The 23,465-nt window shown below is 41.1% G+C and overlaps 1 protein-coding gene across 1 annotated transcript in view; it reads right to left on the bottom strand.

Annotated features, from left to right (window-relative positions):
- BMPR1A (bone morphogenetic protein receptor type 1A) overlaps positions 1-23,162 on the bottom strand; it is a 144,272-nt gene extending 121,110 nt beyond the window's left edge. The window contains exon 1 of the mRNA XM_004273000.3: positions 23,023-23,162. The gene's annotated coding sequence lies outside the window, so the exon portion shown is untranslated. The remainder of the gene's footprint in view (positions 1-23,022) is intronic.
- Between the last annotated feature and the right edge of the window lie 303 nt (positions 23,163-23,465).

Here is a 23,465-nt window from a genome sequence, read left to right as displayed (position 1 = left end):
TAATTAATGAAAGTGACTAAACAACAGATCTTCAATGTATGTAGATGAGACAGCTTTTTTTTTTGGCCACGCCTCGTGGCCTATGGGATCTTAGTTCCCCGACCAGAGATGGAACCCGTGCCCCTTGCACTGGAAGCACAGAGTCTTAACCACTGGACCACCAGTGAAGTCCCGAAACAGCCTTATCTTGGAAGAAGACGCCATCTAGGACTTGCTTAACTAGAGAGGAGAAATCCATGCCTGACTTCAAAGCTTCAAAGCACGAACTGACTCTCTTATTAGAGGCTAATGCAGCTGGTGACTTTAAGTTGAAGCCAATGCTCATGTACCATCCCGAAAATCCTAGGGCCTTAAGAATTATGCTAAATCTACTCTGCCTATGCTCTCTAAATGAAACAACAAAGCCGGGGTGACAGCACATCTGTTTACAACGTGGTCTACTGAATATTTTAAACCCACTGTTGAGACCTTCAGCTCAGAAAAAAAGATTCCTTTTAAAATATTACTGCTCGGGCTTCCCTGGTGGCACAGTGGTTGAGAGTCCGCCTGCCGATGCAGGGGACACGGGTTCGTGCCCTGGTCAGGGAAGATCCCACATGCCATGGAGCAGCTAGGCCTGTGAGCCATGGCCACTGAGCCTATGCGTCCGGAGCCTGTGCTCCGCAACGGGAGAGGCCACAGCAGTGAGAGGCCCACGTACCGCAAAAAAAAAAAAAAAAAAAAAAAAAATTACTGCTCATTGAAAATATCTGCAGATGATGCAACAGACAGGGGTTTAATCTCCAAAATATACAAACAGCTCACACAACTCAACAACAAAAAACCAAAGAACCCAATCAAAAAATGGACAGAAGACCTTAATAGACATTTCTCCAAAAAAGACATACAGATGGCCAGTAGGCACATGAAAAGATGCTCAACATCACTAATCATTAGAGAAATGGAAATCAAAACCACAGTGAGAAAAAAAAAAAAAAAAAAAACCACAGTGAGATACCACCTCACACCAGTCAGAACGGCCATCACTAAAAAGTCTACAAACAAATGCTGGAGAGGGTATGGAGAAAAGGGAACCCTCCTACACTGTGGGTGGGAATGTAAGAAGATCCATGCACCCCTATGTTCATAGCAGCACTATTCACAATAACCAAAACATGGAAACAACCTAAGTGTCCATCAACAGATGAATGGATAAAGAAGATGTGGTACATATAGACAATGAAATATTACCCAGCCATTAAAAACGAATGAAATAATGCTGTTTGCAGCAACATGGATGCAACTAGAGATGATCATACTAAGTGAAGTCAGAAAGAGAAAGACAAATACCATATGATATCACTTATATGTGGAATCTAAAATATGGCACAAATTAACCTATCTACAAAACAGAAACAGACTCACAGACAAAGAGAACAGATTTGTGGTTGCCAAGGGAGAGAGGGATGGGAGAGGGAAGGACTGAGAGTTTGGGACTAGCAGATGTAAACTATTATATATAGGATGGATAAACAACAAGGTCCTACTGTATAGCACAGGGAACTATATTCAATATCCTGTGATAAACCATAATGGAAAATAATATAAAAAAAAAGAATACCTCTAAGTGTATAACTGGGTCACTCTGCTGTACAGCAGAGATTGGCACAACACTGTAAAGCAACTAGACTTCAATAAAAAAAATAAAATTAAGGGCTTCCCTGGTGGCGCAGTGGTTGAGAGTCCGCCTGCCGATGCAGGGGACACGGGTTCGTGCCCCGGTCCGGGAAGATCTCACATGCCGCGGAGTGGCTGGGCCCGTGAGCCATGACCGCTGAGCCTGCGCATCCGGAGCCTGTGCTCCACAACGGGAGAGGCCACAACAGTGAGAGGCCCGCGTACAGCAAAAAAATAATAAAATAAAATTAAATTAAATTAAAAATATTAAAAAGTAAAAAAATAAAATATTACTGCTCATTGACAATGCACCTGGTTACCCAAGAGCTCTGATGGAGATGTACAATAAGATTAGTGTTGTTTTCATGCCTGCTAACACAACATCCATTATGCAGCCCATAGATCAAGGAGTCACTTCAAAGTGTGAATTGAGTATCTTGTTCATTCAGGGTTTTTTTCTTGAATTTTAACATTTTTTACACAGCAGGTTCTTATTAGTCATCCATTTTATACACATCAGTGTATACCTGTCAATCCCAATCTCCCAATTCATCACACCACCACCGCTTCACCCGCCACGTTCCCCCCTTGGTGTCCATACATTTGTTCTCTACATCTGTGTCTCAGTTTCTGTCCTGCAAACCAGTTCATCTGTACCATTTTTCTAGGTTCCACATATATGCGTTAATATACGATATTTGTTTTTCTCTTTCTGACTTACTTCACTCTGTATGACAGTCTCTGGATCCATTCATGCCTCTACAAATGACTCAATTTCATTCCTTTTTATGGCTGAGTAATATTCCATTGTATATATGTACCACATCTTCTTTATCCATTCATCTGTCAATGGGCATTTAGGTTGTTTCCATGTCCTGGCTATTGTAAATAACGCTGCAAAGAACACTGGGGTACATCTGTCTTTCTGAATTATGGTTTTCTCTGGGTATACTGCCCAGTAGTGGGATTGCTGGGTCATATGGTAATTCTATCTTTAGTTTTTTAAGGGACCTCCATACTGTTCTCCACAGTGGCTGTATCAATTTACATTCCCACCAACAGTGCAAGAGGGTTCCCTCTTCTCCACACCCTCTCCAGCATTTGTTGTTTGTACATTTTCTGATGATGCCCATTCTAACTGGTGTGAGGTGATACCTCATTGTACTTTTTTTTTTTTTTTTTTTTTTTGCGGTACGCAGGCCTCTCACTGCTGTGGCCTCTCCCGTTGCGGAGCACAGGCTCCGGACGCACAGGCTCAGCGGCCATGGCTCACGGGTCCAGCCGCTCCGTGGCATGTGGGATCTTCCTGGACCGGGGCACGAACCCGCATCCCCTGCATCAGCAGGCGGACTCTCAACCACTGCACCACCAGGGAAGCCCCCTCATTGTACTTTTGATCTGCATGATGTTCAGCAGCTTTTCATGTGCTTCTTGGCCATCTGTATGTCTACTTTGGAGAAATGTCTATTTAGCTCTTCTGTTCATTTTTGGATTGGGTTGTTTGTTATTTTAATATTGAGCTGCATCAGCTGTTTATATATTTTGGAGATTAATACTTTGTCCATTAATTCGTTTGCAAATACTTTCTCCCATTATGAGAGTTTGTCTTCTCGTCTTGTTTGTAGTTTCCTTTGCAAAAGCTCTGAACGTTCATTAGGTCCCATTTGTTTATTTTTGTTTTTAGTTCCATTACTCTAGGAGGTGGATCAAAAAAGATCTTGCTGTGATTTATGTCAAAGAGTGTTCTTCCTATGTTTTCCTCTTAGAGTTTTATGGTGTCCGGTCTTACACTTAGGTCTCTAATCCACTTTGAGTTTATTTTTGTGTATGGTGTTAGGGAGTGTTCTAATTTCATTCTTTTGCATGTAGCTGTCCAGTTTTCCCAGCACCACTTACTGAAGAGACTGTCTTTTCTCCATTGTATATCCTTGCCTCCTTTGTCATAGATTAGTTGACCATAGGTACGTGGGTTTATCTCTGGGCTTTCTATCCTGTTCCACTGATCTATATTTCTGTTTTTCTGCCAGTACCATATTGTCTTGATTACTGCAGCTCTGTAGTATAGTCTGAAGTCAGGGAGTCTGATTCCTCCAGATCTGTGTTTTTCCCTCAAAACTGCTTTGGCTATTCAGGTCTTCTGTGTCTCCATACAAATTTTAAGATTTCTTGTTCTAGTTCCATAAAAAATGCCGTTGGTAATTTGATAGGGATTGTATTGAACCTGTAGATTACTTTGGGTAGTATAGTCATTTTCACCATATTGATTCTTCCAATCCAAGAACATGGTATCTCTCTCCATCTGTTGGTATCATCTTTAATTTCTTTCATCAGTGTCTTATAGCTTTCTGCATACAGGTCTTTTGTCTCCCTAGGTAGGTTTATTCCTAGGTAGGTTTATTTCTGCATACAGGTCTTTTGTCTCCCTAGGTAGGTTTATTCATTTTGCTGCAGTGGTAAATGGGAGTGTTTCCTTAATTTCTCTTTCAGATTTTTCTTCATTAGTGTATAGGAATGCAAGAGATTTCTGTGCATTAATTTTGTATTCTGCAACTTTACCAAATTCACTGATTAGCTCTAGTAGTTTTCTGGTGGCATCTTTAGGATTCCCTATGTATAGTATCATGTCATCTGCAAACAGTGACAGCTTTATTTCTTTTCCAATTTGAATTCCTTTTATTTCTTTTTCTTCTCTGATTGCTGTGGCTAAAAATTCCAAAACCATGTTGAATAATAGTGGTGACAGTGGACATCCTTGTCTTGTTCCTCAGAGGAAATGCTTTCAGTTTTTCACCACTGAGAATGATGTTTGCTGTGGGTTTGTCATATATGGCCTTTATTATGTTGGGGTAGGTTCCCTCTATGCCCACTTTCTGGAGAGTTATCATAAATGGGTGTTGAATTTTGTCAAAAGCTTTTTATGTATCTATTGAGATGATCATATGGTTTTTCTTCTTCAGTTTGTTAATATGGTGTATCACATTGACTGATTTGCGTATACTGAAGAATCCTTGCATCCCTGGGATAAACCCCACTTGATCATGGTGTGTGATCCTTTTAATGTGTTGTTGGATTCTGTTTGCTAGTATCTTGTTCAGGATTTTTGCATCTGTATTCACCAGTGACGTTGGTCTGTAATTTCCTTTTTTGTAGTATCTTTGTCTGGTTTTGGTATCAGGATGATGGTGGCCTCATAGAATGAGTTTGGGAGTCTTCCTTCCTCTGCAATTTTTTGGAAGAGTTTGAGAAGGACAGGTGTTAGCTCTTCTCTAAATGTTTGATAGAATTCACCTGTGAAGCCATCTGGTCCTGGACTTTGGAAGATTTTTAATCACAGTTTCAATTTCATTGCTTGTGATTGGTGTGTTCATATTTCTATTTCTTCCTGGTTCAGTCCTGGAAGGTTATACCTTTCCAAGAATTTGTCCATTTCTTCCAGGTTGTCCATTTTATTGGCATACAGTTGCTTGTAGTAGTCTCTTAGGATGCTTTGTACTTCTGCAGTCCTGTTGTAACATCTCCTTTTTCATTTCTAACGTTATTGATTTTGAGTCCTCTCCATCTTTTTCTTGATGAGGCTGGCTAATGGTTTGTCAATTTTGTTTATCTTCTCAAAGAACCAGCTTTTAGTTTTACTGATCTTTGCTATTGTCTTCTTTGTTTCTATTTCATTTATTTCTGCTCTGATCGTTATGATTTCTTTCCTTCTACTAACTTTGCGTTGTTTGTTCTTCTTTCTCTAGTTCCTTTAGGGGTAAGGTTAGGTTGTTTATTTGAGATGTTGGTTGTTTCTTGAGGTAGGATTGTATCGCTGTAAACTTCCCTCTTAAACTGACTTTGCTGCATTCCATAGGTTTTGGATCATCCTGTTTTCATTGTCATTTGTCTCTAGGTATTTTTTGATTTCCTCTTTGATTTCTTCAGTGATCTCTTGGTTATTTAGTAACGTATTGTTTAGCCTCCTTGTGTTTGTGTTTTTTATGTTTTTTTCCCTGTAATTCATTTCCAATCTCATAGCATCGTGGTCAGAAAAGATGCTTGATATGATTTCAAATTTCTTAAATTTACTGAGGCTTGATTTGTGACCCAAGATGTGATCTATCCTGGAGAATGTTCCATGTGCACTTGAGTAGAAAGTGTAATCTGCTGTTTTTGGATGGAATGTCCTATAAATATCAACTAAATCTATCTGGTCTAATGTGTCATTTAAAGCTTGTGTTTCCTTATTAATTTTCTGTCTGGATGATCTGTCCATTGGTGTAAGTGAGGTGTTAAAGTCCCCCACTGTTATTGTGTTACTGTCGATTTCCTCTTTTACAGCTGTTAGCAGTTGCCTTATGTATTGAGGTGCTCCTATGTTGGGTGCATATATAATTGTTATATCTTCTTCTTGGATTCATCCCTTGATCATTATGTAGTGTCCTTCCTTGTCTCTTGTAACATTCTTTATTTTGAAGTCTATTTTATCCGATGTGAGTATTGCTACTCCAGCTTTCTTTTGATCTCCATTTGCATGGAATATCTTTTTCCATCCCCTCACTTTCAGTCTGTACGTGTCCCTAGGTCTGAAGTGGGTCTCTTGTAGACAGCATATATATGGGTCTTGTTTTTGTATCCATTCAGCGAGCCTGTGTCTTTTGGTTGGAGCATTTAATCCATTCACGTTTAAGGTAATTATCAATATGTATGTTCTTATTACCATTTTCTTAATTCTTTTGGGTTTGTTTTTTTTTGGGGGGGGGGGTTTGTTTTTGTAGGTCCTTTTCTTCTCTTGTGTTTCCCACTTAGAGAAGTTCCTTTAGTATTTGTTGTAGAGTTGGTTTAGTGGTGCTGAATTCTCTTAGCTTTGGCTTGTCTGTAAAGCTTTTGATTTCTCCATTGAATGTGAATGAGATCCTTGCCAGGTAGAGTAATCTTGGTTGTAGGTTCTTCCCTTTCATCACTTTAAATATGTCATGCCACTCCCTTCTGGCTTGTAGAGTTTTTGCTGAGAAATCAGCTGTTAACCTTATGGGAATTCCCTTGTATGTTATTTGTCATTTCACCCTTGCTGCTTTCAATAATTTTCCTTTGTCTTTAATTTTTGCCAATTTGATTACTATGTGTCTTGGCATGTTTCTCTTTGGGTTTATCCTGTATGGGACTCTCTGCACTTCCTGGACTTGGGTGGCTATTTCCTTTCCCATGTTAGGGAAGTTTTCGACTGTAATCTCTTCAAATATTTTCTCAGGCCCTTTCTCTCTCTCTTCTTCTGGGACCCCTATAATGCGAATGTTGTTGCGTTTAATGTTGTCCCAGAGGTCTCTTAGGCTGTCTTCTTTTCATTCTTTTTTCTTTATTCTGTTCCGCAGCAGTGAATTCCACCATTCTGTCTTCCAGGTCACTTACCCATTCTTCTGCCTCAGTTATTCTGCTATTGATTCCTTCTAGTGTATTTTTCATTTCAGTTATTGTATTCTTCATCTGTTTGTTTGTTCTTTAATTCTTCCAGGTCTTTGTTAAACATTTCTTGCACCTTCTCGATCTCTGTCTCCATTCTTTTTCTGAGGTCCTGGATCATCTTCACTAACATTATTTTAAATTCTTTTTCTGGAAGGTTGCCTATCTCCACTTCATTTAGTTGTTTTTCTGGGGTTTTATCTTGTTCCCTCATCTGGTACATAGCTCTCAGCCTTCTCATCTTGTCTTTCTGTGAATGTGGTTTTTGTTCCACAGGCTGCACGATTGTGGTTCTTCTTGCTTCTGCTGTCTGCCCTCTGGTGCATGGGGCTATCTAAGAGGCTTGTGCAAGTTTCCTGATGGGAGGGACTGGTGGTGGGTAGAGCTGGCTGTTGATCTGGTGGGCAGAGCTCATTAAAACTTTAATCCACTTGTCTGCTGATGGGTGAGGCTGGGTTCCCTCCCTGTTGGTTGCTTGGCCTGAGGTGACCCAATATTGGAGCCTACCCAGCCTCTTTGGTGGGGCTAATGGCAGACTCTGGGAGGGCTCACACCAAGGAATACTTCCCAGAACTTCTGCTGCCAGTGTCCTTGTCCTCATGGTGAGACACAGCCACCCCAAGCCTCTGCAGGAGACCCTCCAACACTAGCAGGTAGGTCTGGTTCAGTCTCCTACGGGGTCACTTCTCCTTCCCCTGGGTCCCGACTCGCACACTACTTTGTGTGTGCCCTGCAAGCACGGAGTCTCTGCTTCCCCCAGTCCTGTTGAAGTCCTGCAATCAAATCCCACTAGCCTTCAAAGTCTGATTCTCTAGGAATTCCTCCTCCCGTTGCCAGACCCCCAGGTTGGGAAGCCTGACGTGGGGCTCAGAACCTTCCCTCCAGTGGGTGGACTTCTGTGGTATAAGTGTTCTCCAGTTTGTGAGTCACCCACCCAGTAGTTATGGGGTTTGATTTTATTGTGATTGCGCCCCTCCTACCGTCTCATTGTGGCTTCTCCTTTGTCTTTGGATGTGGGGTATCTTTTTTGGTGAGTTCCAGTGTCTTCCTGTCGATGACTGTTCAGCAGTTAGTTGTGATTCCGGTGCTCTCGCAAGAGAGAGTGAGAGCACATCCTTCTACTCCACCATCTTGAACCAATACACCTCGTTCAATCAGTTTTAATCTTTCTTATTTACTAATTAATATTTAATTGCCATGAATTTCCCATAAAGTTTCACATTGGCTACACTGGTATTACAGTGTGGTCTCACTGTAATTTACTTCTAAATTGTGTGACTCCAGTTGTGATTGTCCCTTTAAGCTATCTAAAAGCTATTTAAAAGCTATGTCTCTTCCCCCCTGCCAAGAATGTAGGTGTTTTTGTTTTAGATTTTTTGTTTGTTCTGTATGTTTTTGTTTTTTGGGGGAGGTAAAGCATCCTCTTGCTGTTCATTTCTATAGGCACCGTGGTCAGAAAATATAACCTGTTTGTTTTTTGCTTTCTGAAAAATCTACTGATTTTCTTTGTGGAACAAAAGATGCTCACTTTTGGGGACTATTCCGTGTGTTCCAAAAGCATATATATTCTCAAGAAATCTATGTGTAGGGGGCTTCCCTAGTGGCGCAGTGGTTAAGAATCCACCTGCCAATGCAGGGGACATGGGTTCAAGTCCTGGTCCAGGAAGATCCCACATGCTGCGGAGCAACTAAGCCCCTGTGCCACAACTACTGAGCCCTCGTGCCACAACTACTGAAGCCTGCGTACCCTAGAGCCTGTGCTCCGCAACAAAGAGAAGCCTCTGCAATGAGAAGGCTGCGCACCACAACAGAGAGTAGTCCCCCCCTCACCACAACTAGAGAAAGCCCACGCGCAGCAACGAAGACCCAACACAGCCAAAAATAAATTAATTAATTAGTTTAAAAAAAATGAATCTATGTGTAGGAACTACAGCCAGTCTTCATTAAGGATCTAGAACTGAGAAACGGAAAGCCACTGAATACCAATAGTTATTTTTTCTCCCCAAATAAGGTACACAATACCTTATTTGTTCAATGCATTTGATTCATTCTTCTCTCTACAGATAAATTTCTGATTGCTTAGGTATTTGAATCCCACCACCCTGACTAGGAGCAAACCCTCTGTGTCTAATGGCCTGAACACTCCAGTCACCAATGGCCCAAAAGCAAACTCCTAGGCAAAACAATCCAACTGGCCCCACTTGAATTAGAGGTCCATCTTCAGTCTACTCAACTATGGCCAGGAAGAGCAAGGTCGTTATTGTAAAGACTTTTTAAAGCTCACCCATAGCCAGGTCTCCTCTACTTCCAGGGACATGGAAGAACTACAATTCTTTACCCCCTTGCAGTTAGGTAAGGCCAAATGACTAGTTCCTACTACTAAAGTTACATACATAATTGCTGGTTACAAGATCCTCCAACGTTCTCCTTCCTTCCATAGCAACCAAGAAAGCCATGTATTCCAGAGGAACAGCTACAAGATGGCAGAGCCTCTGACAGGCTTTCTCTCAACTGCTTACTTGACCCAAGCTGAATATGGAATGAGAAACGAACTTTTCACTCTGTCAAGCCACTGAAATTTGAGAAATTTTTTCCTTAATGTGGCATAATTTAGCCTATTCTGATTAATACTGTCCTGTTAACCAATACCTCCGAAAGCTGCAAGGAGGTCAAATTCTCTCTATATTCTCTATTTATAATAAAATTGACATCACCAGTACAAATGAAATTTGGGGACAGAGTCTTTCTTTTCTATAGTCTCCAAATTTTTCTTAAAATAGTATATATATTTTTTCACAATCAGAGAAAAATACTCTTTAAAGAGCTAATAAAATTTCAATGGAATTAGCACTTTGGAACTAGAAACTTAGCCATTATCTCATCTAGTCCTGACCGCTTCCATTCTACATAACAGAGAACTGAGACCTAAAGCATGTCCTGAATGAGACTATCCAACAGTCAATACTGGACTAAGGATAACCACTCAGGCCTCTGGATTGTTGAAATCAGTTAAGATAACACATTTTAAGATTTATTCTCTTATCTTTTAAAAATATACTTTCTACGATTTTCCATGGGTCTTTTCCCCTGCTTTATTCTAATTTTTACATATCTCACCACATTCTCAACCTAAATAAGGTTAGGTCCCCTACTAACCACTCTCCTAGTACTCTACACTTTTCTTTCCTAGCACCAATACTGCATTGTCATGACATAACTGGGTGAGTTTGTGTTTTTTTAATCTGGTCTCCCCCACTAGAGCATAAGCTCTATGAAAGCAGAACTCAGGGCTATTTTTATTCACTATTGTATAACCAAGTCTGAACAGTCTCTAGTCTGTAACAGGTGCTCATTACACACTTATCAAGTTGAATTATACTTTCCAAGTCTTAAAGACTTAGAAATAATTACCAACACTAAACTGATCATCTCAGAATTCTTGTCTCTGCTTCCTCAAAAAGACTGTTTCTTTCTCCTTAGAAAAGTTAAGGGCTCTATGCAAGTGCCAAGAAAATAGGAGGTTTTCATAAAGGGTACTGAAGCCTCCTAGAAATCAAGTAAATTAGGAATCAAGCTTTGCGAGGGAGATGGAGTTCAAATGTACTAACAGGAAAACAAAATACACCTATTTTGGTCAATCACACCTTTCCTCCTGTCTTATTAAAAAGGGAATTTGATGTAAAACATGAAACTAAAATTCCCCCACAATCCATCCAATCAAACTTGACAAAGAGGAAATCCCAATCATTTTAATTTCTTGAGACGGACACTTAAATCGTTTATTTTTAGGCTTTCTACTTTTCTAACATATATTTTTAAAGCTATAACATTTCCTCTAAGTATGGAATTAACTGTATCCCAAATTTTGATATGACATGTATTTTCATTATTCTTGAATCCCAAATAATTCCTAATTCTTTTGTAACTTATTTGACCCATGTGTGGTTATTTAGAAGTGCACTGTTTAATTTCAAAGATTTTCTCATTATCTTTTGTTATTCGTTTCTAATTTAATTCCATTATCATCAGAAGACATTGTGAATGATTTCAATCCTTTGATATTTGTTGAGGCTTGCTTTAATGACCCAGCAAATGGGTCACACTCTATCCTTACTGGGTGTGATGTTCACTATATATTATGTTTTTTTGTTGCATCACCTGACCTTCCGTATCTTTACTAATGTTCTGTCTGCCAGTTTGATCAGCAGTCAGTGTGGTCATGGTCCCAACCTAAAAGTTTAGGTAATGTACACAGTGCTTACAATGGGTCAAATACAGTTCTAAGATATAAAATACATTTATATTATATACATATGTTTTATGTATACATATGACATATATATATATATATAAAATATATAAACTTACAACCACTCCATGAGGTAGGAGCCGTTATTCCCATTTTACAGATGAGGAAACAGACACAGAGATGTTACTCAATTTATCAAAACTGCTGATGGCCCAGCTAGGAAGAAGCTGAGCTGGGATTTAAACCCAACCAGAGTCCATGCTCTTAACCACTATATATTTATAACACATGATCCTAGGATAAAATGTTTTCCCTCAAGTAGAAAAAAATTTTACTGAAACAGTACCCCCCCCAAATGGTTAAGAACTATTTTTTTATTAGAAATGCTTAAGATGTGAATTTTAAAAGGATACAAACATTGCATCCTCAGAATCAGGCAAACTACACAAAAACTATGAGTAGAAAAAGAAGACTGAAAATAATTATACTGAATGTCAACAATGGTTGTTATGAGATGCTGGGGATATGTTTCCTTTTTGTTCTACTTTTCCATGTTTTCTGAGTCCTGAATATGTATCATCCCTATAGTAAGTAAAAACTAAAGAGCATTCTATAAGCACTGACTTAACTGACAGTGTTCTGCCTTAATTTTCAAGAGGTAAAAAATGTTAGCAAAACAATGAATCACCAGAGATAATGGATACTAAAAAGTGCTTTGTAAACTATAAAGCTATTCAAATATTAGTAATTTAAGCATCCCAAAACCAAATAAAAGCTTTTTTATGTCTTTCCCTTTTTAAATTTCAACTGTTTTATTTATTTTTTTAGTTTTTCTAGTTTTTGGCTGCACCACGCTGGTATGTAGGATCTTAGCTACCTGACCAGGGATCGAACGCACACCTCCTGCACTGGAAGGCAGCCTTAACCACTGGACTGCCAGGGAAGTCCCTCAACTGTTTTTAAATGCCTGATTATTTTAAAACTTAAATATTTTGTCTAAACAAATTCCTAAGAGCTGATTTTTGAAGGGCAGAACATTAAAGTACCACACATCCCTGAATACTAACAAAAACGAAAGCAACCAACAAATTTACAACAGATCACACTCTTTTAGTATCACTGAAAATCCCCTGATCTGTAATCTAATAAAATGTTGATTCAGTGCTGAAGATTTCAATAGGAAACCCACATTTAATCCCCCAAAGTGATCTGTTACTTTTGGAAAAGAATTTTTATAACTCCTTAAGAAAAGGGAATAATTCGTTTAAAGATGACTTAATACACACTGTAACACTAAAATTGTCCATATCATAATTAGTTGTAAGAATATCAGCTCAGTCTATTTAGGATATGTTTCTCTTTCAAAGTTTCTTCTGCTATTTCTGCAACAGAACCTATGAACAAAGAACACACAGCTGCCTCGCAGATGTATAATTTCAGTGTTTAGATTCCATTCTTCCTAGCTTCATTCTGCGAGAGATTTTGGATTTTCTATTTCCATATGGTTTTTGACCTTCCTCAGTTTAGGTTCTACCTCCTTACATCTTACTCTATTTTAGTCCATTATTATAGGAAAACACTTCAAATTTGAAACACCTTAATTTTTTTAAAACTTGCACAGCTGAAAAGAGGAGAATATACGCGAAAAAAAGATGAACAGATAACTAGAACAAGACAGCCAAATTTCCAAAACTTTCTATTTCTATTTAGATAACTCCCCCCCACCCCATCCTCTTAATTCTAAGTTTCTTATATTTCAGGTTCAGACATAAAAGTTTAACGTATGCACAGAATTTCAGCTTTACTCACCTAATTTCATCAAATTCTTAAGTTATGGCAGAAACATTAAGCAGTAAGATTTTTTTAAATGTACACTGTATATACCAAAATGTTTACAGATGTCACCTTTGAGTAGCATGAATATGACAGATTTTTACTTTCTTCTCGGGGCTTTTCTGTGTTTTAAATTTGTTCAGTGAGCACCACTTCTGTAATAAGGAGGCAAAAAAGGCTTTTGTTTTGTTTTAAAGAGAAACCTGCGAGGAAAAGGATTCTTTTTAAATGTCTACATGCCATAACCACTTATGTTTAAAAATTTTTTATGGAACAACATAAGCAATTTACTAATATTCCAGAGGACAGTCTCAGCATCACTAACAGGTAAAAATCAGGTTTCATTTCTCAACCTATTTTACTCCCAAAACTGCCCCCTAGATGAGCTTATTCACTTTCATTTTCAATTGATGTGGCAGTATTTTTAAATTTTTTTCTTCCTGTTCTCTCACAGGATTTTAAGTGTATTCTAAGAAACAATACAAATAACATAATTATGTTTTACAAATATCTACCCAATTTCAACTACTTTAAGAGTAAAAGCCATGGTAAAGCTGTGAAAAAGGCTTGTCTTTGTGATCATCATCAACAATTAAACTGATATATGTCTCAGAAATGAGATATACAACACTAATTTTATTTATTTTAATTAATTAATAAATTAATTATGGCTGCGTTGGGTCTTCCTTGCTGCACACAGGCTTTCTCTAGTTGCGGCGAGTGGCAGCTACTCTTTGTTGCAGTGTTCAGGCTTTGCATTGCCGTGGCTTCTCTTGTTGTGGAGCACGGGCTCTAGGCGCACGGGCTTCAGTAGTTGCAGTGTGCAGGCTCAGTAGTTGTGGCTCACAGGCTCTAGTGCACAGGCTCAGTAGTGTGGCACACGGGCTTAGTTGCTCCACAGCATGTGGGATCTTCCTGGACCAGAGCTCGAACCCGTGTCCCCTGCACTGGCAGGCGGATTCTTAACCACTGCAACACCAGGGAAGTCCCAGTATACTCATTTTAAAAAATATTTACGAGAAGGGTTCTGGATGTTTAAAAAGTAACTGTATTCCACTGACCTTTTAATATCCTTTTTTCTACAATGCACAGGAAACATTAGGAAAGTCAAAGAATGCCAGTCAAAAAGTTACCCATGAAAAGTTTCTAACAAATCTTAAATATTAAAAAGAGGGGCTTCCCTGGTGGCGCAGTGGTTAAGAATCCGCCTGTCAATGCAGGGGACAAGGCATATTACTGAAATGTAGACAATAAAAGTTATCTGTTATCAAGTGACCATATTTTGTTGATTTGGTGTATATTTAAGATACTTCTGGATACTGTTGAAACATTTTTATTTCATGACATTTTTAAATGATTTTTTGAAAAATATATAAGTTTAACAACCTCACCAAATTTTAACAGCCTTTACTTTAACATTTCCCATCAGGAGCTCCTTTCAGCTAGAAATCTAAAATATTCTTAGTTAAATACAAATTTAAGACATTCAAGATCTTATATTCCTAAAATATATTAAAAAAATTTTAATTTCGAATAAGAAAACTACCTAAAAATTTCAATATACACAAAACAGTATGACAACCACGCCAAGTCTCCTCCAGACTTAACTTCAAAATTGAGAGTCTGTAACATTGCAGATAATTTACCTAAAGGCTATGCTCAAAAGAGGAGATAAGAAAGCTGAGCATGGAAGAATACCACTGGTCACACGCTATTCCCTTCATTACCTGAAATGACTGCCAGGACAGGAAGAGTGACTTTTCAGCCAAAAGTCAGAAATCCAGTGCTGTCATCAGGACCCAAAGCATTATAAGACCTGCAATTTCTGTGACTAACTGCTCTACATTGAAGTCATGGAATTTTCTTTCTTTTTTTCTTTAAGCATAAAATAACCTTAAGGGTTATCAAGTCTTTTCACTTTTTCAGATAAGGAAACAGAGATCAGATAGTTAATGCAGTATCCAAGACCGCACAGTTAGCTCAGTGGTAGTACCAGTACTAGATGTTAGTTTATAAAAAATCAGAAGCCAATACTTAAGTGTTCCACTGCTTCTTTAAAATTTTTCATATTTCCCAAATTATCCACAGTAGGTGTACTGCTTTTATAATTTAAAAAAATCTATTTATTTATTTATTTTTGGCTGTGTTGGGTCTTCCTTGCTGCGCTCAGGCTTTCTCTAGTTGCGGCGAGCGGGGGCTACTCTTCGTTGTGGTGCGCAGGCTTCTCATTGCGGTGGCTTCTCTTGTTGTGGAGCACGGGCTCTAGGCACACAGGCTTCAGTAGTTGTGGCGCATGGGCTCGGTAGTTGTGGCTCATGGGCTCTAGAGCACAGGCTCGGTAGTTGTGGTGCATGGGTTTAGTAGCTCCGCAGCATGTGGGATCTTCCCGGACCAGGGCTCAAATGCGTGTTCCCTGCATTGGCAGGCGGATTCTTAACCACAGTGCCACCAGTGAAGTCCTGCTTTTATAATTTTTTTTTTCGCGGTACACGGGCCTCCCACTGCCGCGGCCTCTCCCGTTGCGGAGCACAGGCTCTGGACGCGCAGGCTCAGCGGCCATGGCTCACGGGCCCAGCCGCTCCACGGCATGTGGGATCTTCCCGGACCGGGGCACGAACCCGCGTCCCCTGCATCGGCAGGCGGACTCTCAACCACTGCGCCACCAGGGAAGCCCTATAATTTTTAAAAGAGCAAAAAATGTTTGCTTTAAAAACTACTAAATACTTCCGGGAGCCCTCTCCCTCTCCTTTCTGGTCCAAGGTCTCACTCTATATAGGCCACTTTCTCAGGAAGGCCTTCCAAAGCACCTGCACCCTAAACAGACCAGGTTCCCTTATTACACACTCTTATAAGCTCCCTGTGATTGTGTTTTGTATATCTTAATATAACTATAATTAGATAATTATTTGTGAAATTATTTAATGCCTATCTTCTCTACCTAGGTCTTAAATTGCTGTTTCTCAGGGCTGTTCTAGGCTCTCTGCTGTTATATACCAGGAGTTCCTGAAATGAGGTCCATAACATAACCGTGAAATTATACACTTGTTAGTTTATTTTTCTTCAGATACTCAAAAAATGACCTTTAAAAGGGTTAAGAACCAAAAGTAGTAGATTTATGTTGTGTACCTACCCAGAGCCATCCTTTCTTTGGGGAAACAACCACTTGCCCATCTCACATGGTTCCAAGAAGGCTATTCGTCCCTGACTGCTCCAGTGGGCATATAAGCCAGTTCTGGCCAATGATGGTACCCCAGACTCCATGTAGACCCGATAACAATCTCCCCATGAGACAGAATACATGCACCTGGGAAAGAAGTGCTTTTTCCCTCTCTTGAATCCATAGCAATAAGGCCCATTATAAGCCTAGAGTTACCAGTGGTCCTCTCTGCCAGATGAGGCCAAAAAAGAGGTAAGCAGAGGGCTTCCCTGGTGGCGCAGTGGTTGAGAGTCCACCTGCCGATGCAGGGGACGCGGGTTCATGCCCCGGTCCGGGAAGATCCCACATGCCGCGGAGCGGCTGGGCCAGTGAGCCATGGCCGCTGGGCCTGCGTGTCCGGAGCCTGTGCTCCACAACGGTGAGAGTCCCACGTATCGCAAAAAAAAAAAAAAAAAAAAAAAAAGGTAAACAGAGAAGAGAGACCCCCGATTACATCATCTGAACACTTAGATCCAGCCATACCTACTTCCAGTCTTTTCAAAAATGTGACGGGCGGGGTAGAAGGGGAGCCTTTTTCCCCTTTAAACTATGAGTTAGGTTTGTCACTTGCAAGCATAAGTCACCTGAGAGAGCCACCCAATTCCCACTGTTGAAATATACAACTTATATAGTAATCACTCCCAAATGTCTACCTCCAGCCCAAATCACTGTCAAACTCCAGACCAATATATGCAAGCAACTGCCAAGTAGAGCTCTCTACCTGGTGTTTCAGAGGATCAAAACTATTTTCCTCCAGAAGCCAGCTCTCCCTCCACTTTTTTCATCTCAGCCAACAACACACATCTACCCTACCAGGTTTCCGATCTAGAAACCTGGGAATCATTCTTGACAATCCCACTCCTCCTCTCTCCCCCAGCTAATTACCAAGTCCTGTCCATTCTACGCCCTAACTACCTGCCACTATCCTAGTCCGAGCCAGGATGGAACAGCTTCCCTACAGTTTCAGTGTCTTCAGTCTTCTTTTCTTCAAACTGATTCTCCGCTATGTAACTAATCTCACAAAACTGCAAATTTGACTATTTTATCCCCACACTTGACATACCACTATCCTCCTTAAGTGAACACCCAATTATATACAGATAGAGCAACAACCAAGCTCCACAGCTTCAGATGTTATTAGTGGTAGGTATAAAAAATGTATACAGTAAGAAAACAAGGTTCATCAGAAACAGGAAAGTATAGAAGAGTAACAATGTCCATAATATCACGGTAGCTCAAATCCACCAGTTTTTAATAAAAGATACTCAAGAATATCTTTCCTTATCTAGTTTGTGCCTATTCATTAGTTCTATATTTAACTGCCCTTATGAACTTGGTTTAGGGACCCCCCCTGAGTCCACAAGATGGATTCCACTAATCATCTGATCTCCTTAAGACCCTACTCTAGTGCTTTCTTCAAAAAACATTACTGGGATCTTTGAGCATGTCATTTTGTTTCTATCAATATTTTTATTTATTTATTTATTCATTTATTTTTGGCTGTGTTGGGTCTTCATTTCTGTGCGAGGGCTTTCTCTAGTTGCGGCGAGCGGGGGCCACTCTTCATCGCGGTGCGCAGGCCTCTCACTGTCGCGGCCTCTCTTGTTGCGGAGCACAGGCTCCAGACGCACAGGCTCAGTAGTTGTGGCTCACGGGCTTTGCTGCTCCGCGGCATGTGGGATCTTCCCAGACCAGGGCTCGAACCCGTGTCCCCTGCATTGGCAGGCAGACTCTCAACCAATGCGCCACCAGGGAAGCCCCTATCAGTATTTTTTTAGCACTGACAGCCTTTAAAATATTGGCTATACAGCACTATTTACAATAGCCAAGACATGGAAACAACCTAAATATCCATCTACAGATGAATGGATCAGATGTGGTATATATATACAATGGAATATTACTCAGCCATAAAAATGAATGAAATAATGCCACTTGCAGCAACATGGACGGACCTAGAAATTATCATACTAAGCGAAGTAAATAAGACACAGAAAGATAAACATCAAAGATATTTGATATCATATCAAATATCATTTATATGTGGAATCTAAAGTATGACACAGATGAACTTATCTACAAAACAGAAACAGACTCACAGACATAGAGAACAGACTTCTTGTTGCCAAGGGGTAGGGCAATGAGGGAGGGAAGTATTGGGAGTTTGGGATTAGCAGATGCAAACTATTATATATAGGATGGATAAACAACAAGGTCCTACTGTATAGCACAGGGAACTATATTCAATATCCTGAATCAACTTTGCTATCCAGCAGAAATTAATACAACATTGTAAATCAACTATACTTCAATAAAATTTATTAAAAGTTGGCTATAAGGACTTCCCTGGTGGCACAGCAGTTAAGAATCTGCCTGCCAGCTGATTCACTTTGCTATAAAGCAGAAACTAACACACCATTGTAAAGCAATTATACTCCAATAAAGATGTTAAGAAAAAAAAAAAAAAGAATCCTGCCAATGCAGGGGACACGAGTTCAATCCCTGGTCCGGGAAGATCCCACATGCTGCAGAGCAACTAAGCCCATGCACCACAACTACTGAGCCTGCGCTCTAGAGCCCGGGCACCACAACTACTGAAGCCTGCGTGCCTAGAGCCTGCGCTCCGCAACAAGAGAAGCCACTGCAACGAGAAGCCCATGTGCAGCAATGAAGACCCGATGCAGCCAAAAATAAATAAATATATAAATTTATTTATTTTTTTTAAAAAAAGAAAATCCCTTTCTTCAGAAGGGGTTCCATCCAGAATTAGAAAATGGAGAAGACTTCAAAAAGAGATGGAATTTGAAATGGAGCTTGACGGAGGCAGAACTTGTACATACGACAATTAACTATTTAGGCAGTCCCAGTAGAGAGAGAGTTATAAGCAACAGCAGAAGAAGGGTGGAAAGAACTTGTGCAGGAAGCAAAAATAGTGGAAGGTAAGAATCTGGCAAATCTGAGGCAAATCCCAAGGAAACAATTTCATTTAATAGAAGACACTGGAAACTTCTAAATGAGGAAGTGACAAGAATGGGATTCAAGATTAATTTAGGCAGAAATGCATAAGTTAACCTGGATAAAGGTGGAAGTAAAGGCAAGAAGATCATAACATTAGGCCAGGTGGTATGAGAACCTGATTCAGCTAGCAGGAAAAAAAAAAAAAAAAAGATTGAAGAGGGAAAATTATCAAATATACAAATATATACACAGGACATAATATTGTATACAAGTATATCGAGTCAAAGAAATTTAAAGAAAAAAGAATTATGTGAAAACCAAATAACATTAGACTTGAAAACTCAATAAATAAATTTCTGGAAAAAATATTAAACACTAAAATTCACACAAGAAATATAAAACCTACACAGATCAACAGCTATTAAACTGAAATGGTACTCAAATTCCTCTCCAGGAAAAAAAATATATATATAAGCCTGAATGCTCTTACAGGTGAGTTCTGCCAAACTCTCAAGTAAAAGATAATCCCAGGGGCTTCCCTGGTGGTGCAGTGGTTGAGAGTCCGCCTGCCAATGCAGGGGACGCGTGTTCGTGCCCCGGTCCGGGAAGATCCCACATGCCGCGGAGCGGCTGGGCCCGTGAGTCATGGCCGCTGAGCCTGCGCGTCCGGAGCCTGTGCTCCGCAACGGGAGAGACCACAACAGTGACAGGCCCGCGTACCGCAAAAAAAAAAAGATAATCCCAGTCTAAACTGTTCCTGAAAAGAGAAAAAAAGAAGGAAAGCGGCCCAACTCACTTTGCAATCTATTATAACCTTGTTACCAACATGTATTAAGAACTGTACCAGAGCTGGCATGAACAGATAGAAGAGTGACAATACCATGAAAGCAGAACCAATAGATGTTGGCTACAGACAACACGTGATGGGATGGGGAAAGGACTAGGTTTGGGATAACATCAACAAAAATAAGGAACACCAGGGAAACAAGTTTGGTAAGAAGGACGAGTTCACTTTGAACCTGAATAATCAGGTAGAGGTACGCATAAAACAATTTGAAAAACCAGAATTCAAGGGCAGAAGGGAAATAAAGAATAGAGATTTGAGAATTATTCAGACAGAAGGGTCTGAAACAATGTCAAAGGACCAGAGATGTATGAAAAATGATCTGAAAAGTGAAACTTGGAGAACACTTACATTAATGAGGAAGAAGGAAGAACAGAAAGTGAAAAGGGGCAAAGAGTAACGAGGTCAGTATAATGTCACAGAAGCCCTGTTTTCATCTAGTTAATTCATACTTATCCTTCAGAACTGTCACAGGGTTCCAATGTAACATTTTTAAGAAGGCCTTCTGAGATTCTTCCAACATACACCAGCACCAGGTCAGGCCCCCATTTTAAGCTCTTATAAATACTCTGTACTTTATCTATACAATTATATTTAATTATAGAATTCATTCTTCAATATACGTCTCCTTCAGTAGACTTTAAGCTCCATGAAGGCAAGGCGCCGTATCTGTTGTTGCCTCCTACTGACTCGTGTGTTACGTTAGAATACAGTAAGTATTCGTTGAATGAAATGGACAGGTGAATGGTGGACAAGGAAAAGTATTTCAAGAATGATGGGTCGATGTTAAATGCTAAAAAAACGCTCAAGCTGACTTGGAAAGGGGGCTTTAAAAGTGTTTATTAGGTTACAGGTGACCTTTGTGAAGGTGAAATCCAGATAATAAGGGGTTAAGAAGTGAATGGATCGCCAGGAAGTAAAGGCAGGAAAAGTAAACTGTTCTTGGCAATGTCTAGAGTTGGGATTATGAAGGAGTGAATTGTAATTTTACTTCATTTTGCTCTATTTTTCTTAACAAACATGTATCACTTTTATAAGGACCTAATTTATTTTTATTGTTAATATGATTTGAAAAGGAAAGGCAGCAACAAGACAGGTTGAGGGAGTAGCAGACTCAAGGGAAGGTTTTTGTAATTGAAGCAATCTTAAGCACATTCGTACTTGTAAGAACTCTAAGACAAAAGAGTAACTTATACTCCATTAAGTAGGAAAGAAGAGAAAAATGAAATAAGGTGTTAACCAGGAGGAAGGACAAAAAATATTCTTCCACTAAGATGGAAGGAAAGAAGATGATAAAAGGAATCCAGTAAATTCTGGAAGGAGCTCCCATTGGATGCCTCAATGTTTTCAGGAAAGGATGTGAAGTGAAGAAAGCAGAAAAAGTTTGAAATGAGTTCTACGGAGAATGTGCGGGCGGGCGGGCGGGGGCGGGGGGGTGGGGTGGTGGTGCAAAACAGGAGTGGAACACTGATTCTGTTAAGAGGTCATTCTAAATTTCAACTGGCCTTTTGTAAACTGCAACCCATTTCTAGCTCAGAACTGCCCGTATTTTAGCTTTAATTTTAAATATTTAAATAAAATTCTAGTCCAGAAACTTTCTATTTCAACAACTTAAAAGTTATAAGCATTGATACATTCTACTTTAATTCAGACTTGAACTCCTCTTTTGAAATAAATACAATAAAGGAGTTGTTTTCAACTCAAGCAACAAATGAGCGATCATTTCAAGTATGAGTTTACTGAAAAGCACTCCTAAACGTCAGAGTGTCTGCAGAGAAAGGCTTTTTGTAGTTGTTGTTTAACTCTTCGCATGCCTCACTTTAACAGATCCTGAATAATAGAGAAAATCTTGGGTTCAAATCCCAGCTCATTTAGACAAGTCATACAACCTCTTAGCGTCTCGGTTTCCTCTTCTAAAAAATGAGGAATATACTAACCAGGATTATCATAGGGATTAAATGACGTAACACAGGTGAACGTGCCAAGTTCGTACTATGTACTCGGAACAGTTTGCTAACCGTCTGAAAGACAAAACCTGCAGCACTTTGACCAAATTAAAACATCCGAGAGCCTGAAAGAGCACAAGTCACAAAACGCCAGATCCTAGCACACAGCACATTATGTTTCTTCCCTGACGCAAGCTTTTTTTTTTTTTTTCCTTGCCAAACCTTTCCACTAGGAGTCTGGAAAGAGAAAAAAAGGGTTACATTCAATCCAGCAGAAAGTTTTCAGAAACTGAAGTGCAGAATCACAACAGACATGGCAGCGGAGGCAGCGCAGGACAACAGGTGAACCTCCGAGAAACCTGGCACCTTCCCGCGGGCAAGTTTTGCGGGAGGGCTGGCAGTTCCTCCTGGCTCTACCGCCCCACGAAACAGACATTCGTTTTCTCTTTCTTTTTTTTTTTTTTTTTTTTGCAGAAACATAATGGACAAATCGCGAATATCACCCTCGCAGCTCCCGGGCGGGGAGGTGAGCGCCTTTCCCATTTAAGGATTCAAGAATCGTCCTTGGTGGCGGCTTTCGCCCACACAGCCTCCCCAAACTCGGCCTGAAACCCGGGGGTGGGGAACAAAGAGGGGCCCAGAGGCGGGGACGTCGCGGGGGGCAGCCAGGGGGCCCGGGTCTCCGGCAGGGCCAGGCCCGGGGCGGCAGGGCCCAGTCGGCCGCGGCCTGACACAGCCGGGGCAGCGGGGACCCTGCTGAGCGGCCAGGCCCGCCGGCCCCCAGCTCGGGCCTCCCTCGCACTCCCGGCTCCCCCCGAAACTTCGCCCCGAGCCCGCGCCAGCGTCCCTGCCGCGGCCGGCCTCTTCCGACGCGCACACGCACTCTCCGGACGAGCCAACTCACCCGGACCCTGGGGAACTCATCCTGCAGCCCTCGGCGCGGAGCGGGGTGGGCGCGGCGAGCCGCCGGGGCAAGGCGGGGGCCCGGCTCGGCCTCCGCCCTGGGCGTGCAGCGGCCCCAGCCCGGTCGCCCCTCGCGCGGCCGTACGATTCTCGTCTCGCGCGGACGGACGCGGCGCAGCCCGAGCCTTCCTGCCCGCCCTCCTCCCTCCTCCTTTGCCGAGCGCCAGCAGGCGGATTCCAATCTCGGCAGCCTTCGCCGCCGCCGCCGACACTCGCCTAGGAGGGAGGAGTGGAGGCGGGGGGGCCGGCACGGGAGCGGGGTCTGGGGGGAGGGGCGGGCCTCCGCGAGACTGGTTGCAGCGCGCGCGCACTGGGAGGGCGCCCGCCCCGCCCGGCCGGGGACGCGAAAGGAGCCGAGCGCGCGGCGGAAGTGACCGAAGGGTC

The sequence above is a fragment of the Orcinus orca genome, chromosome 14 (genome assembly GCF_937001465.1).
Source record: "Orcinus orca chromosome 14, mOrcOrc1.1, whole genome shotgun sequence".
NCBI lineage: Eukaryota > Metazoa > Chordata > Mammalia > Artiodactyla > Delphinidae > Orcinus > Orcinus orca.
Note: the sequence above shows the minus strand (reverse complement) of the source record. Positions and strands in the feature narration are given on the sequence as shown.